The following is a 15,237-nucleotide window of genomic DNA, read 5'->3' on the forward strand; positions in this document are numbered from 1 at the left end:
ATCCCATCTCAAATGAATGTTCTCTTTTGTATCTAAGTAATATTTACAAGTTTCATGATCAATTATTGGTCTCATAGCTCAGACTGTTGTTTTGTGTTGAAACATCTTCCTGTGCTGTGAACTGATGCCCACTTGGAAATAAATTAAAACTGCTTTGAAATCACATCTCACTGGTTGCTCCTAATACCAAGAAGCAAAAGGCAAAGAAACAGAACCTGAGAGTGATAGTGACAAACAAGAAAAAAGAACATATGAGCAAGTTAAACAGAAAGAGAAAGTGAGAAAAAAATACTAACTGGTTTATGTACATTCCAGGATGCTGTTTCAGAAAAGTTTATACCACAATACTGTCATTAACTTTTCTAAACAACCTACAAAAGTTAGTCAAAACAACTCGGCATTGTTTTGGTACATGGTCTGCCTTAACATACACTCAAACTGCACTTTTCGAAACGATTGACATTAAATGGCTTTGGTAGCAAAATTATTAAAATAACATTCCTCATAAATCAAACTTGAGCATACATGACCTTCCATTGTTTTCCATACAATAATAGCTTAATCCTAAAAAAAATGTAGCATTGTTCCATATTATTGTGAGACGGATGTCTGTTCAATTGACTGGACAATACAGATGAGACATTTTCTATTTTAAATGTGCTCATTCACAAAAGCACAATTTCCACGAACAGTTTCTGTGCAAGCCTATTCTAATAAGTGCATGACAATGGTCGTGATTTCTATCTGAGTATATAGTTTAGCAATCCATACACATGATGCATTTAAATTCACATTTCTGCTTTTTATTAATGACCTCAATTCTCACCTTTGCAAATGGAAATCCTTAATAAAGTTCATTTAGATGCATCAACTGAACACATGGTTCATTGCAAGATAGCAAGGCCTACTCTCTGTAAATGCAATCCTTCACACCTCTCTGCAATTTATTTTGAACCACAATTTAATTACATTGCATAAAATTAATTACAATTTGAAGTTTCAATGGCAACACTTCTGCTCTTCTTCTTGACAATTTTTCAGTTCAGATTTATCTTCCATTCCCTTCCCAGATGTCCTAGTATGATGCATCATTGATCCTTTGCATTGAGCCCTAGTTTTAAAAAAAAAATCAGGGTGTGGGCATTGCTGGCTGATCCTGTCTTTTTGCATACCCCTAGTTACCTTGAGAAAATGCAAGTAAGTCGTATCCTTGAGGTCCATGTGTTAAAGATTCTTCCGCACTGCCACTAAGTGCGAGGATATTGATCCAGTGACAACGAGATGACAATCTAAGTCAAATCCAGACAGTGCTTACTTGAGGAGAAAGGTGGAGGTAGTAGTTTTCCCATGTGACTGCTGTTCTTGTCTAAGTAGTAGAGTTTACAGGTTTTGAAGGTGTAATTGAAGAAGCTTTGTGGAGTTGTTGTAGTGTATTCTATAGATAAAACACAGTGAAGCTAGAATGCATTGGTGCCAAGAGTGCCTGAAAAGGTGCTGATCAAGTTGACTGCCTTTTCCCTCGAAAGCATTGAGATTCTCAAGTGGTCCAGTTGCATCCATCCAGGCAAGCACAGAATTCTCTTTTGCACTCCTGACTTGTACCTCGTAATAAGTAAAAGGGTTTTGTGGATTCAGGAAGTGAATCACTCACCACTGAATTTTTACCCTGTGATTTTTTTTAGGAGTCTCTCCTTTCATGTGACTAGACCAGCTGAGTTTCTGATGGTGGGACAAACTTGGCAATAGTTCTGCCACTGAATGCAGAGAGGAGGTAATTAGACTCCTCGTCGAAGTGATCATTGCCTGGCACTTATACGAAACAAATGCTACTTCCCATTTGTCAACCAGAGCTTGGTGACATCCTTTTTATCTGTGAGCACAGGAAATGCTTCATTATCTGAAGAATTGTGAATGAAACTCCTCTAATCTCTTCTGAACCAGACTGCAAGGAGGCTGCAAAGGGTGAACCCAAATTGACTCTTTTTCCAATTTTTAATGTAGCTTATCTTTTCTGATGAAACGTTAGGTCCACAACAGTCAAAGAGAAGAAGGAAGAATTTAGAATTGAAGATCCCTCATAATTTCTATTTAAAATTTCAAGCACCAGCTCATAAGCCATCACTTTGTGACGTAGAGGAGACAAGATTTACTGATGGAGGAACACAATTGCACAAGTAAAAGGATGGAATTAGAACACAATTCAGGATTCAGCCCAGCAGAGGTCAACCCCACTTTCATAACACAACTGCAGAATTCTAAGGCCCAGCTTTCAAAAGATTATCAGACAAGCAATCAAGAATTATCATTGCAGAGGTCTACATATCAGACAAACTACACAACATCTTGACTCGTGTGGTGGAAACAACTCTTAACTTCTCTGTGACCATTTTGTACGAAACCAGTTAACTATGGAGCATTCATGTCCCTCAGTAGAAACCCTTGGCATCTGTAATTGATCTCCCAAGAATACAGGCCCTGGGCTTCTCCATTTCCAGCTGCTAAGTTTGAAGGGAAGCACAGATCAGATATTTGGTTCCAAAATCTCTCGCAACCCTCTCCCAGTCTGCTCGCCAGTGTTTTAGACAAAGTGCAGAGATCCTGTTCCAGGCAATAGGAGATGATGCTCAGCACTGAAAGGAGCTCTGCAACCCTGGAGACTTCCTGCTTCGATGCATTCATGGGAAGGAGATGGAGTGGTTGGCTGTGGCAAAGATCTTTTATTCACCCAGAAAATTCTGACTTGAATAGCTGATTGTCCGAGATTGCAGAAGTCACTTGCCGCAGACTGGAATGGCCCTGAAATATGCAATTTCAAAGCCATGGTAACATTGAGAGATTCAAGCAGCATGTATGTAACTTTGTGTTGAGCTGCTCTGTTTGCTGCAGTAGGTGGCAAAGCACTGTCACAGCTTCTGTGATAAAATAGATCCTTCACACTGCTTTTTAATAAAAAAAATCTTTCAGGGTAAGTGGACTTTGCTGAATGGACCAGCATTTATTGACCTTCCTTAAATGCCCTTGACAGCGTCATGTGAGCTGCATTCTTAAACTGCTGCAGTCCAATTGGTGTAGGTACACCCAAAATATTATTAAGGATGGAATTCCAGGATTTTGATCCAGCAACCCTAATGGAATATGATATACTTTCAAGTCTGGGTGGTTTGGAGCTTGGAGGGAACTTGCAGATGGTAGTGGTTGTTGGTTTAGAACCCCTGTCTAAGGGACCTTGGTGAATATCTGCAATGTTGATGGTACACACTACTATTGCTGATCATTAGTGATGGATGGTGTGAATGTTTGTGAATGGGGTGTTAACCCAATGGGCTGCTTGTGCTGGATGGTGTCAAGCTCCTTGTGTGTTGTTGGGGCTGCACCCATCGAGGCAAGTCAGAAGTATTTCATCACATTCCTGACCTGTGCCTTTTAGTTGGTGGGCATGTCTTGGGGAGTCAGGAGGTGAATTACTTGCTGCAGGATCTCTAGCCCCTGACCTGTTGTTGTAACCATAGTATTTATGTTTCTGGTCAATGGTAACTTCCCAGAATGTTGATAGCGGAGGATTCAGTGACTGTAATGCCATTGAATGTCAAGAGACAGTGGTTACATTATCTCTTATTGGAGATGGACATCACCTGGCATTTGTGTGGCATGAATATTATTTACCACTTGTCAGCCCTGGGCTGATTATTGTCCAGGTCTTGCTACAGTTCAGGAATTGTGAATGGTGTTGAACATTGTGTAATCATCAGCAAACATTCCCACTTGTGACCTTATGATGGCAGGAAGGTCATTGACAAAGCATTGAAGATGATGATTGGTCTTAGGACACTATCCTGAGGAACTCCTGCAGACATGTTCCAGAGCTGAGATGAATGACCAACAAACAATCATCTTCTTTTGTGCTCAGCATGTCCAACCCGTAGAGAGTTTTCTCCCCAATTCCTATTGACTCTAGTTTTCCTATGGCTCCTTCATGCCACACTATTTGACTGTGCAATTTGTGGTCTTGATGTTGAGGGCGTTCACTTTTACCCCACCTCTGAGTGGTCCTGGCGGAACACAAACTGAACATCAGTAAACAGGTTATTGCAAAGCACATGCTGCTTAAGGGCACTGTTGATGTCCCTTTTCCACCACTGTATTGGTGATCAAGAGTGAACTGATGGGTGGTAATAGGCTGAGATACGTTTGTCCTATTTTTTGTGTACAGGACACACCTGGGCAATTTTCTACACAGTCAGGTAGATGCAGTGCTGTTGCTCCTTAACAAACTCAGATAAAAAGCTGTGGATCTGTACATTCCTGCAGCGTAGGGGTTCTCTTGGTTGTCTTACTTCTGTCTCTTTGCTCTGCAGCTCCACGTGTCAGTCTATTCCAGTCACGATGGCAATAATGTTCACTGAAACCAGATCCTCTGGCCAAAATCCCTCTTCTGACTCACCCAATACTTTCAGAAATCATTATTTCAGTTCAAGTAGCCAAAATTCCTAAAAAGCTCAGAAGCAGCAAACTGCAGTCTAATTAAAGTAATCAGTGGTTTACAAAAGACCTTGTGTTGGTCCCTTTGATTATTGCTGGAAGCATCACCCATTGTGTGACTCATTCTGAATTGTCAAATAGGACATCAGAGCTAAAAAAAAAAAAGCCCATAGCTCCAAATAGCATTGTCAAATTGGCACGTGCCATTTTTAGGCAGATGCTCAGACACCCAAAAGGAGTCCCATTTCAAACTGGCAACAGGCAAATTTACTTTGAGAAACACAATCATGATCAGGACACAATATTGGAAAAGGAATGGACAATTGAAGGAAATAAATACACAGTGAGACGGTGATAGAATAGGGTATTTAGAACTGACTGGTTTGCTCCAGAGAGAGCTAGCATGGGACCTGATGGGCCAAGTGGCCTTCTTTAGTTCAGTAAATGGGATGTGATAGCATTGAAGAGGATGCAGAGGAGGTTTACCAGCATGTTGCCTGGGCTGGATAATTTCTGTTATAAAGAGAGATTGGACAGACTTGCATTGTTTTCCTTAGAGTAAAGGGGATTGAGACAGGACACGATTGAAATGTATAAAATTCTGAGGGGCATAGATATGGCAGACAGGAAGAAACATTTCCCAATGATTGAGGGATCAATGACAGGTGGCATTGATTTAAGGTATGGCGCAGAAGGATGAGAGGAGATGTGAGGGAAATCTTTTTAGCCCAGATGGTGGTGAGAATCTGGAAATTACTGCCACTAAGGGTGGTTGAGGCAGAAACCCTCATAATATTTGAGAAGTATTTGGATGTGTACTTGCAATGCCAAGGCATACAAGGCTATGGGCCAAGTGCTGGAAAATAGGATTAGAATAGATCAGTGTCTTTATTTTGGCTGGCCAAAGGGCCTTTATCTGTGCTGTAGATCTCTATGACTCTCCATAAATATGATAACTTTAATTAAAATATCATTGTACTAAGTTCACCATATCATTGTCCTTAGATGTACAGTCATTAGTCATCCTGTATGAAATTCTTCTCATCTCTTATGAACCAAATCGTGCCTTTATCTGCTCATTTACAATATCCAAGGAGCAAATAAAGAAAAGCTCTATTGTATTCTGGTTTGCTGGAAGATATTAGATACAGTCACCTAAATCATTCATGGTTTGAGATTAAACCTATAAACAAACAATTTATTTCCTTTAAATAGACTAATGAAAAGCACGGAGTACAGATAATACATTTACAAAAACCTACAAAGATTATCAATTCCCTCAAAATACAAAGAACAACAAAACTACCTATTCTATCCTAACTCTCCGTAAACAGAACTCATATATCTCGCATGCCATCTGCTATTATTGTATCATGATCAGCCTCGTATATCTGATAGTATCAGTCTGACTGGTGTGCTTAAACAAATCTTGAGATGTAACTCCCTATTCCTCTGAAGGTACTCCAGATCAAGTAACTGCAAACCTTTATTTCTCATCATTCTTTCTTTCATTTCAGACATTCTCATGATTCAAAATTATATTTTTCTGGACCATTATATCTGCCAAATAAACATGTTCAGTTAACAGTCTCATAAAACGTTCACAATTCAATGAATAAACTGATCTACTGATAAATTGTAAAGACTTTAAAAGCAAGGATAAGAGATAATTGCAAGAGAAATCCATCTTATGCTCATTAGTCAACAATGAAAAAAGTAAGTTCACAATTGCTCCATTTGGTCCACAAATACTGTAAGCATTCAGCATACCACTCCCTTATATTCTATGCAAGGATGCTACACCAGAGGTAGGACTACAGGAAAGAAAAGCTACTCCTACTGTGGATACTGTCTGTTTAATTGTCTGTTGTACAAAGGTTTCTTGGCATTCTGTGACCTTAGTTCATCTGCTAATTGACATAGAGGGATTATATTCTTTCCCCAGTGGTACTGAAACTTATGGCTAGAAACTGTCTGAGAGAAAAGACATTGTTTTCTTCAATCTTAACCTTGTAGCTAGGCAACTTGTTACTTCAGCAAGCTGGGGTGACATACAGCAACATTGGTCAAGAATTCATTACTCCAACTTTGCAACCTTCACATTGTCGTTTCTGATAACCTTATAAGGAAATTCCACAACCTACATTCAAATAAACCAAATTATTCCCATCCATGGATTGGGAGAGTTTGTGGTTTTGCAATGGAGTTTTTAAAGCCACATTTTAGTTTTCTTCTACTGACAGAAGACCCAGGAAGCTCTCTTTGGGAGGCATGTTCAGGTCAAGACAGAATTATATACAATTCACGGAACTTAGAGGGGTTATTTTGCTCAACCGATTTCTGCCAATGCTTATGTTCCACGGGAATATCCTCCCACCTTACTTCATTTGATCCTATCAACATATCCTTCTACTCCTTCCACATTCATGTACTTACTTAGTTTCTCCTTATATACTCTATCCTGGTTGCCTCAATGTGTTCATATTCCACATTCCACTTTCTAAGTTTCTATTGAATCCCTTAACAGATTTATTACTTGCTGTCATGAACTTATGACTCCTAATTTTGGGCTGTCCCACAACAGCGAGCATCTCGATCAACATCTCCCACATCAAACTTTTCAAAATTCAGTTTTTCCTTATAGTTCTAACTTTTAAATTCAGATTGCAAGAATTTCTAAAATGGAAAAGAGAAATAGCCCAACTGTTAGTCCTCAAGAGAGCGAGGAAGGGGAGTTACCATTAGATAATGAGGAAATGGTTGCTGAGGTTACCAAACTGAACACACATTTTTCTCTTGTTTCACTGTACAGTAAATCCCAGTAAAGCGTGTTAATGAAAAAGTGGAAAGAAGAGAAGAACATCGTGAGATTACAATCACCAGGGAAGTGGTGCTGGGTAAACTTATAGTGCTGCAGGCTGAAAGAGTCAGGGTCCTCATGGACTTCACCCCAGGGTCTTAAAAGAGGTGGCTAATGAAATAGTAGGATGCATTGGTGTTAATTTTCCAAAATTCACTGAATTCTGGAAATCTTCCATTAGATTGGAAAATAGTAAATAAACCCTCTCTCTTCAGGAAGAGAGGGAAAAAGAAAACAGGAAACTATAGGCCAGTTAGCTTGACTTCTTTTGTGGGGAAGGTGCCTGAATGAATCATTAAAAAGACTGTAGCTGGGCACTTGGAAAAGTTCAAGGTAATCAGGAAAAGTCAGCATGGTTTTGTGATAGGGAAATAAAGTACAAGTTTTTTTTTAGAAGAAGTAACACGTACTCTGGATAAGAAGGGGCTTATAGATGTGCTGTACTTGAATTTCCGGCAGGCATTTGACAAGGCATCACATCAAAGGTTGTTGTGTAAAGTAGGAGCATTTGGCATATGGGTATAAACATTTGCATTGATGGAAGATTGGCTGGCTGGCTGAAAACTGAGACAACGCACAATTGGGTCTTTATTTGATTGGCAGGATGTGATGAGTGGAGTCCCACAGAGGTCTGTACTAGGGAGATGGTAGGAACTGCCAATGCTGGAGTCTGAGATAACAAGGTGTAGGGCTGGATGAACACAGCAGGCCAGGCAGCATCAGAGGAACAGGAAAGCTGACGTTTCGGGTCTGGACCCTTCTTCAGAAATGGGGGAGGGGTAGGGGGCTCTGAAATAAAGAGAGAGAGGGGGAGGCAATGACAGAAGGTGGATAGAGGAGCAGATAGGTGGAGAGAAGACTGACAGGTCAAGGAGGCGGGGACGAGATGGGCTGGTCTTGGCATGAGGTCGGGGGTGGGGAGATTTTGAAGCTTGTAAAGTCCACATAGATACCATTGTGCTGCAGGGTTCCCAAGCGGAATATGAGCTGCTATTCCACCAGCCTTTGAGTGGCATCGTTGTGGCACTGGAGGAGGCCCAGGATGGACATGTCGTCCAAGGAGTGGAAGGGGGAGTTGAAGTGGTTTGCGACTGGGAGGTGTTGTCGTTTGTCACAAACCGAGCGTAGGTGCTCCACAAAGCGATCCCCAAGCCTCCGCTTGGTTTCCCCGATGTAGAGGAGGCAACATCGGGAACAGCAGATACAATATACTACATTAGCAGATGTGCAGGTGAACATCTGTTTAATGTGGAAGGTTTTCTTGGGGCCTGGGATGGAGGTGAGGGGGAGGTGTAGGGGCAGGTGTAGCACTTCCTGCAGTTGCAGGGAAAAGTGCCGGGGGTGATGGAACTAATGGGGAGTTGGGAGCAGACGAGGGAGTTGCGGAGAGAGCGGTCCCTCCGGAAGGCAGATAAGGGTGGGGAGGGAAATATATCCTTGGTAGTGGGGTACTAGGGATACAGTTTACATCAATGACTTTGATGAGAGGTGAAAGGGCATGACAGTTACATTTGCAGATGACATAAACATAGCTCAGAAAGTATCTTGTTAAGAGCGCATACTGAGTTTACAGATCAAAATCGATAGACTGAATGGGCAAACAGTTGAAGTATAAAGGTGGGAAAATATTTAATTGTTCACTTTTGTAGGAAGAATAAAAAATAAACTTAAATGGAGAACAACTGCAGAATTCTGAGATGCAGAGGGATCTAAGTTTTCTGTTGCATGAGTCAGAAAACATTTTTATGTAGGTACAGCATGTACTTATGAAGGTTAATGGAATATTATCCTTTATTATATGAAGAATTTAACACAAATGTGAAGATCTTATGCCCCAGTCATAAAGGGCATTGTTGGGGGGGTGGGGGTCAGTTCAGTTGGCTGGATGGCTGGTCTGCAATGCAGAGTGATGCTAACAGTGTGGGTTCAGTTCCCACCCCAGCTAAAATTACCATGAAGGACTCTCTTTCTGACCTTCTTTGGATGCCTGAGGCATGGTGACTCAGTCATCTCTGTGTAATGAGACAGCAGCCCTATGGTCCTGTAAGACAATGGTAACTTTACTTTTTCACTAGGGCACTGGGGAGTAGATGTCTCTAATGCTATGGGCAGTTTTTTTCACCTTATTTAAGGAAAAGTGTAATCCATTGAAGGCAATACAGAGCAGGATTACTACATTGATGTCTGGAATGATCAGGTTGGCTTACGAGAAAAAGTTGGAAACGCTGGGCTTGTTTACAATGGAGTTTAGCAGAGTGGAGGGTGACATGATTGAAGTGTACAAAATCCTAAATAGTTTTGATAAGGTCGATGTGGAAAGGATAGTTCCTCTTGTGGGTGCATTCAGAGCTAGGGGGCACTGGTTTCAAACTAGGGGTCTTCACTTCAGGACAGGTGAGGAGAATATTATTCTCTCATTGGGTTGTGCAACTCTGCAACACTCTGCCTTAGGAGGCAGGAGGTAGATAAATGTTTGTCATTAAGGAAAACAAAGAGTATTGGAGAAGATGAAAATACGGAAGTTGAAACACAAATCGAATAATCTTATTGAAATGGCACAGCAGGCTCACAGAGCCAAATGGCACTCTTCTGCTCCTAATTCATGCGTTCATACCATCTTGTAAAGATGAACCACTTGTTAAAAGGTAATACAAAGGTGTCCTGGTGATCATTTGGCATTAATCTGGGAAGAGATCATCCTTTTTCTCTGGGTACCTGTCCATTTTGTGGTGGGAGCTGTGCTCTCTGTCTCTCAGGTACAGTCCCAGGGGTGACTAGATCCTGATAACAGTTGTGAGAAGACTTTTCCTACCTTATCATTTGTGGTATCTGACCATGGGAGAGGTGCCAGATTAATTGCTATGGCCAGGTTTATATGCTAGAGTTGACATGATTTAATTGCCTTCCACAACGACCTGACCTGTGACAATGGTACGGAAACTCTATTATTCAGTAAAATATTAACCATGCTTCCAGGATTCATCTGGAGACGATATTACCAGAACTAGATTATACCAGTAGAATTTATTCACCTGTACAAATCAATAAGGAAATAGGAAAGCTAATATCACTTATTTTGATAATTTTAGTCACAGAAAAAGCTTCAAAATGAAAATTCTATTAATATTTCATGCTTCCACTGTTGGAGAAAAGATGTCAACCCAAACCTTTTTCTTAAAAATAAGAAATATAGAAATTAAAAAGAATTGTTCCCTTATGCATTTCCGAAAATAAAAATTTCCAGTGCAAAGATCTAAACGCAATCAACAAATAATTTAACTTCAAAGCACTAACTGCCAGCTATATTAAACTAAGTGCTTTGCTTATAACATGCTTAGCTTGAATAAGAAGCTATGAAATGATCTGTAAGAGTGTGTCATGAACTTCATAAATGAAAAGAGACAGAAGTAGACACAGGTAAGTGATTCAGAAACGGTATGGGTCAGTGATGATGGACTGCAAGAATCCAGGCACAGTGTTTCAGGCACTTAACAGTGGATCAGAATCACTTCTCAGAACAGACTGAAAACCCTGCTGTGCTATTGTGAAAATCAAGACCTTGTCTATTAGAAGCAAATTTTACTGTTTCCAAGATTACTGAAACATACTAAAACAGGCATTTGTAGTCATTACTGTGCAATATAACCTATGCTCAGTGTTAAACAAGCTTTAGGGTATTGGGGTCACATTGAATGAAATGGAAAGATTTGCAAAATCTTTGACATTCCAGTTTTAAAGGGGAAAGGAGACACACCTTGAAAGCTCACCTATAATTTTGTAAAGATAACATATTTGACCCTCCAAACGAAAGAAGATTTGTGATGACGCTACTTTAGGAGGAGTAGATGTTGTAATTATTTTTTGTGCTCACGAATAGATTATTTCATACATAAACTGAACTGTGCTAATATGTTTCAACTTCATGAGCCCACCTCCACTACTTCGAAGATGGAGTCAGTCATAGTAATAGTAGCTACAACAACTTTGATGATTTAATTTGCTTGTTCTCTCTGAGGTTTTACAAGTATTTGGCAGTTCCCATCTGTACTAACATTCATGCCAACAAAAACAGCAGCCTTGGGTTCTGCAGCTGTAACAATGATTTTCTTTTTAATTCATTCAGGGGATGTTGGCTTTACCAGCTGGAAAACCAATTATTGCCCTTGAAAATGTGGTGATGAGCTGCCTTTGTAAACTGCTGCAGCCCATTTGGTATACCCACAATTCCGTTACAGTGGGAGTTTCAGGTTCCAGTGACACTGAAGTAACAGTAATATACTTCGAAGTTAGGAAGGGAACAGGGAGGGGGTGTTGGTTTGTAATAGAACTTGCAGATGGTTGCGTTCTCATATATTTGCTGCCCTTACCTTTCTAGATGGTGGTGGTCATGGGTTTAGAAGGTGCTATCTCAGGAGAGTTGGTAAACTTCTGCAATACTTCTTACAATTGATATATACTGCTGCTACTGAGTTTAGATGGTAGACGGATTGAATATTTGTGGATGAAGTGCCAATCAAGCAAGCTGCTTTGTCCTGGATGGTGTCAGGCTTCTTCACTGTTGGAGCTGCAGCCATCCAGGCAAATGGGAGTATTCCATCACACTCCAGACTTGTACCTTGTAGGTGATGGACAGGCTTTAGGGAGACACTGCAGGATTCCTAGCCTCTGACCTTCTTTTGCAACCACAGAATTTTGGTGACTAGTCCCATTCAGTTTCCAATGGTAACCCGAGGTTGTTGATAGTGAGGTATTGAATGTTGGAGATCATTGCCTCACTCTTATGAGGTGTGAATATTATTTGCCATTTGTCAGCCAAGTAAGCATATTTTCTGGGTCTTGTTGCAGTTGGACATTGACTGCTTTAGTATCTAAGGAGTTACAAATGGTGCTGAAAGTTGTGCAATAATCAGTGAATGTCTTCATTCCTGACCTTTTGAAGGAAGGAAGGCCATTGATGAAGAAGTCAAAGATGGATGGGCCTAGAACACTACCCTGAGAAACTCTCGCCGTGATACCCTGGAGTGGAGATGTCTGAACACCAACAATCACAACCATTTCCTTTGTGCTAGTATGACTCCAACCTGTGGAGAATTTTCTCATGGTTTCTACTCACTCCAGCTTTGCTAGAGCTTCTTGATGCCATTCCCCGTCAAATGCAGCCTTGATGTCAAGGTTCGGCTCATTTGCCCATATGTGAACGAGGCTGCAATGAGGTCAGTAGCTGAGTGGCCCTAGCAGATCCCAAACTAGGCATCAGTAAGTAGGTTAATGCTAAGCAAGTGCTACTTGATAGCACGATTGATGACCACTTTATTGATGACTGAGAGTAGAGTGATGAGGTGGTAACTGTCTGGGTTGGATTTCTCCTGCCTTTTGTGTAGAGGACATAGCTGGGCGCTTTTCCACAATGCCAATAGATGCCACTGTTTTATTCATACTGGAACAGCTTGGCTGGGGGCATGACTAGTTCTGCAGCCAGGCCTTCAGTATTACTGCCACAATATTTTCAGGACCAAGAGTTTTGCAGTATCTAGTGCTTTTAGCTGTTTCATGATACCATATGGAGTGAATTGAATTGGCTGAAGACTCGCATCTATGATACTGGGATCTTTGGGAGGGCAACACGAATCATTTATTTGGCACTTCTCTTGAAGGTTGTTGCAAATGCTTCAGCATTATCAATTTCTGGCCTCCCACATAATTGAGGTTGAAGATATTTATGGAGCATCCTCGTCTACTAAGATCCTGAATCATCCACCATCACTCACAACTGGATGTGGAAAGACTGCCGAGTTTATGTCTGATCCATTGGTTTTGGAATTGCTTAGCTCGGTTTATCACTTGCTGCTTATGCTGTTTGACACACAAGGAGTCTTGCATTGTAGCTTCACCAACCTAACATCTCATTTTTAGGCATATTTGTGTTTCTCCTAGTATGACCTTCAGCATTCTTTACTGAACTAGGGCTTATTTCTCCTTACCATGTTGTTGTGAATATCTAGTCACAATTCTTATCCACATAACTTGATTTGAAATATAAATTATTCATATGGATTCAGAATCAAACAGTTATGTTGAAGGTAAGTGATAAATTGTTTACATTTCTGTTTCGGAACATCCCAATGCATGCCCTTTTGTCATGGAAATGGGCTGTTGATGATGTTTAATTTTTCTGGGTGTTTCATACTGAAGGCAGTTACAAATTTGGTTTGTTGCAGAATGCAGCTCATTGAATTGGGACAGCCAAAGAAAATCAGTATTAATCAGGCCTTCATTTACACACAGCAAATACTAAGTTTACTGTTCACTGCACAGAACATGTGTCACTGTTCGTGATAAGTTTGGAATTCAAGATGGGGAAAGGAGCTGGAAGACTTTCCCAGCTTTGAGTTGGAGGAAGAAATCTACAGAGATCCTCACAGAACTTTATGTTGGAAAGCATTTAGCAAAGTTAGCTTGGAAGGCTACTCACAACCAGGACCAGTAGCTGAGGAATTGACAGCCATGAGATATTTAAAAGAGAAGTTGCTGTACCATATAGCCAACAACTAATGAAAGGATCTTCACAACTCCGTACGATGGAGAAAGCTGGAATACCGATGGGAATTTAAGAACATTCTGGAGAACTGTTGCATACCTTTGGGTTGGTTCCAGAAGAAGTGAATGAGCTTTCAAGATTCTTGTAACGTGTAAGTGAATTATTGGTGGGTGGGCTGCTGTATTGTAAAAAAATAGAACTGAGTATATCTCATGGCTTTGTCAAAAAGGGCAGAATCTTACAGGGGCCTGAACAACTTAGCTATGGCAGGAAATCTGGGAGCATCAGGTGAGAAGTCTAGTGAGGCCATTCCTGACATTCTAGGAAGCAAACAGTTGCACTTTATAACAGAGTTCTGAACATTGGGATGAGATTCTTGCTCAGCCTATTAAAGGGGCTTATTGCTTATTGTCAGCCTCATTAACTGTAGATCTCACCTCATTAATATGCAGCTTCTCTCCTACCGTTTACTGCGAGGAAACTAGACACTGGGAATTCTCAACATGAAAGCTGTGCTGTACCACATGACTCCAGCATCACCCCTTTGACATCCAGACCTCCATCTTGGCACTCGGCACTAATATCTCAGGGCACGTTCCATGGGCACGAGCCTCCTACATCCCACATCCATAGATGTTGGCATTGGCCAACGTCTCTGCATGATCATGGTACATCTCCAATCCACATGGACCGTGCTGCTGCACTTCAGACCACACTGGCAACAATCATTGCAATGCTGCTGCAAGGACATTGTGCATGCTGGGAGAGGCACCCAGCTTGCAGATTGAAATCTCAGGGCTCTCTTAGTGCTCAGTCACCTTGTGGCTACCTGGATATTCACAGCATTCTTTTCTTGCCTTTTTTTTTGTGTTTTGCCATCTCAGCCAGAGATACAAGGCTCACTGTCCTTTTGTTTCACCTTGCTGTTTATAGCAGAAATGAAGCCAAGAAGTTTGTTATGGTTGTCAGTAGTCCTCAGTCAAGTCAAAGGAGACACAGTTTGCTCTGGGTTGGGTCCTGGTTCAGTAGGTCAAGTACAACGTCCATGACCAGTCCAGAGGCTTAGACACAGCAATTTGGCAACTCGCGACGATCAGGCTTAGGATCCTTTCCTCACAGGGGGTGAACAGCTGAATGTCATGCACCCCACCACCCATCTTGGCTCTTTTGACCCTGTATTGAGGGCTGCTGTTCCTGGAATTAGAGAAGTGGCGAGGTGTCCTACACAAGTGAGGTGGCAGCACTCATGGCATGCAAGGTTAGCGGTGTGGAGTGTTGGTGGTCGACAGCAAGTGAGGGAGGATGTTGTAGATGATAGGGGGAAGAGGTGGAGCATGAGCCTGGATAGGAGGATGTTGTA

General features: G+C 41.2%; 1 protein-coding gene across 3 annotated transcripts in view; it reads right to left on the reverse strand.

Annotated features, from left to right (window-relative positions):
- The window catches only part of rbfox3a (RNA binding fox-1 homolog 3a), a 255,819-nt gene that overhangs the window by 72,613 nt on the left and 167,969 nt on the right, over positions 1-15,237 (reverse strand). The window lies entirely within an intron of this gene.

Source organism: Rhincodon typus, chromosome 23 (genome assembly GCF_021869965.1).
Source record: "Rhincodon typus isolate 14 chromosome 23, sRhiTyp1.1, whole genome shotgun sequence".
Taxonomy (NCBI): domain Eukaryota; kingdom Metazoa; phylum Chordata; class Chondrichthyes; order Orectolobiformes; family Rhincodontidae; genus Rhincodon; species Rhincodon typus.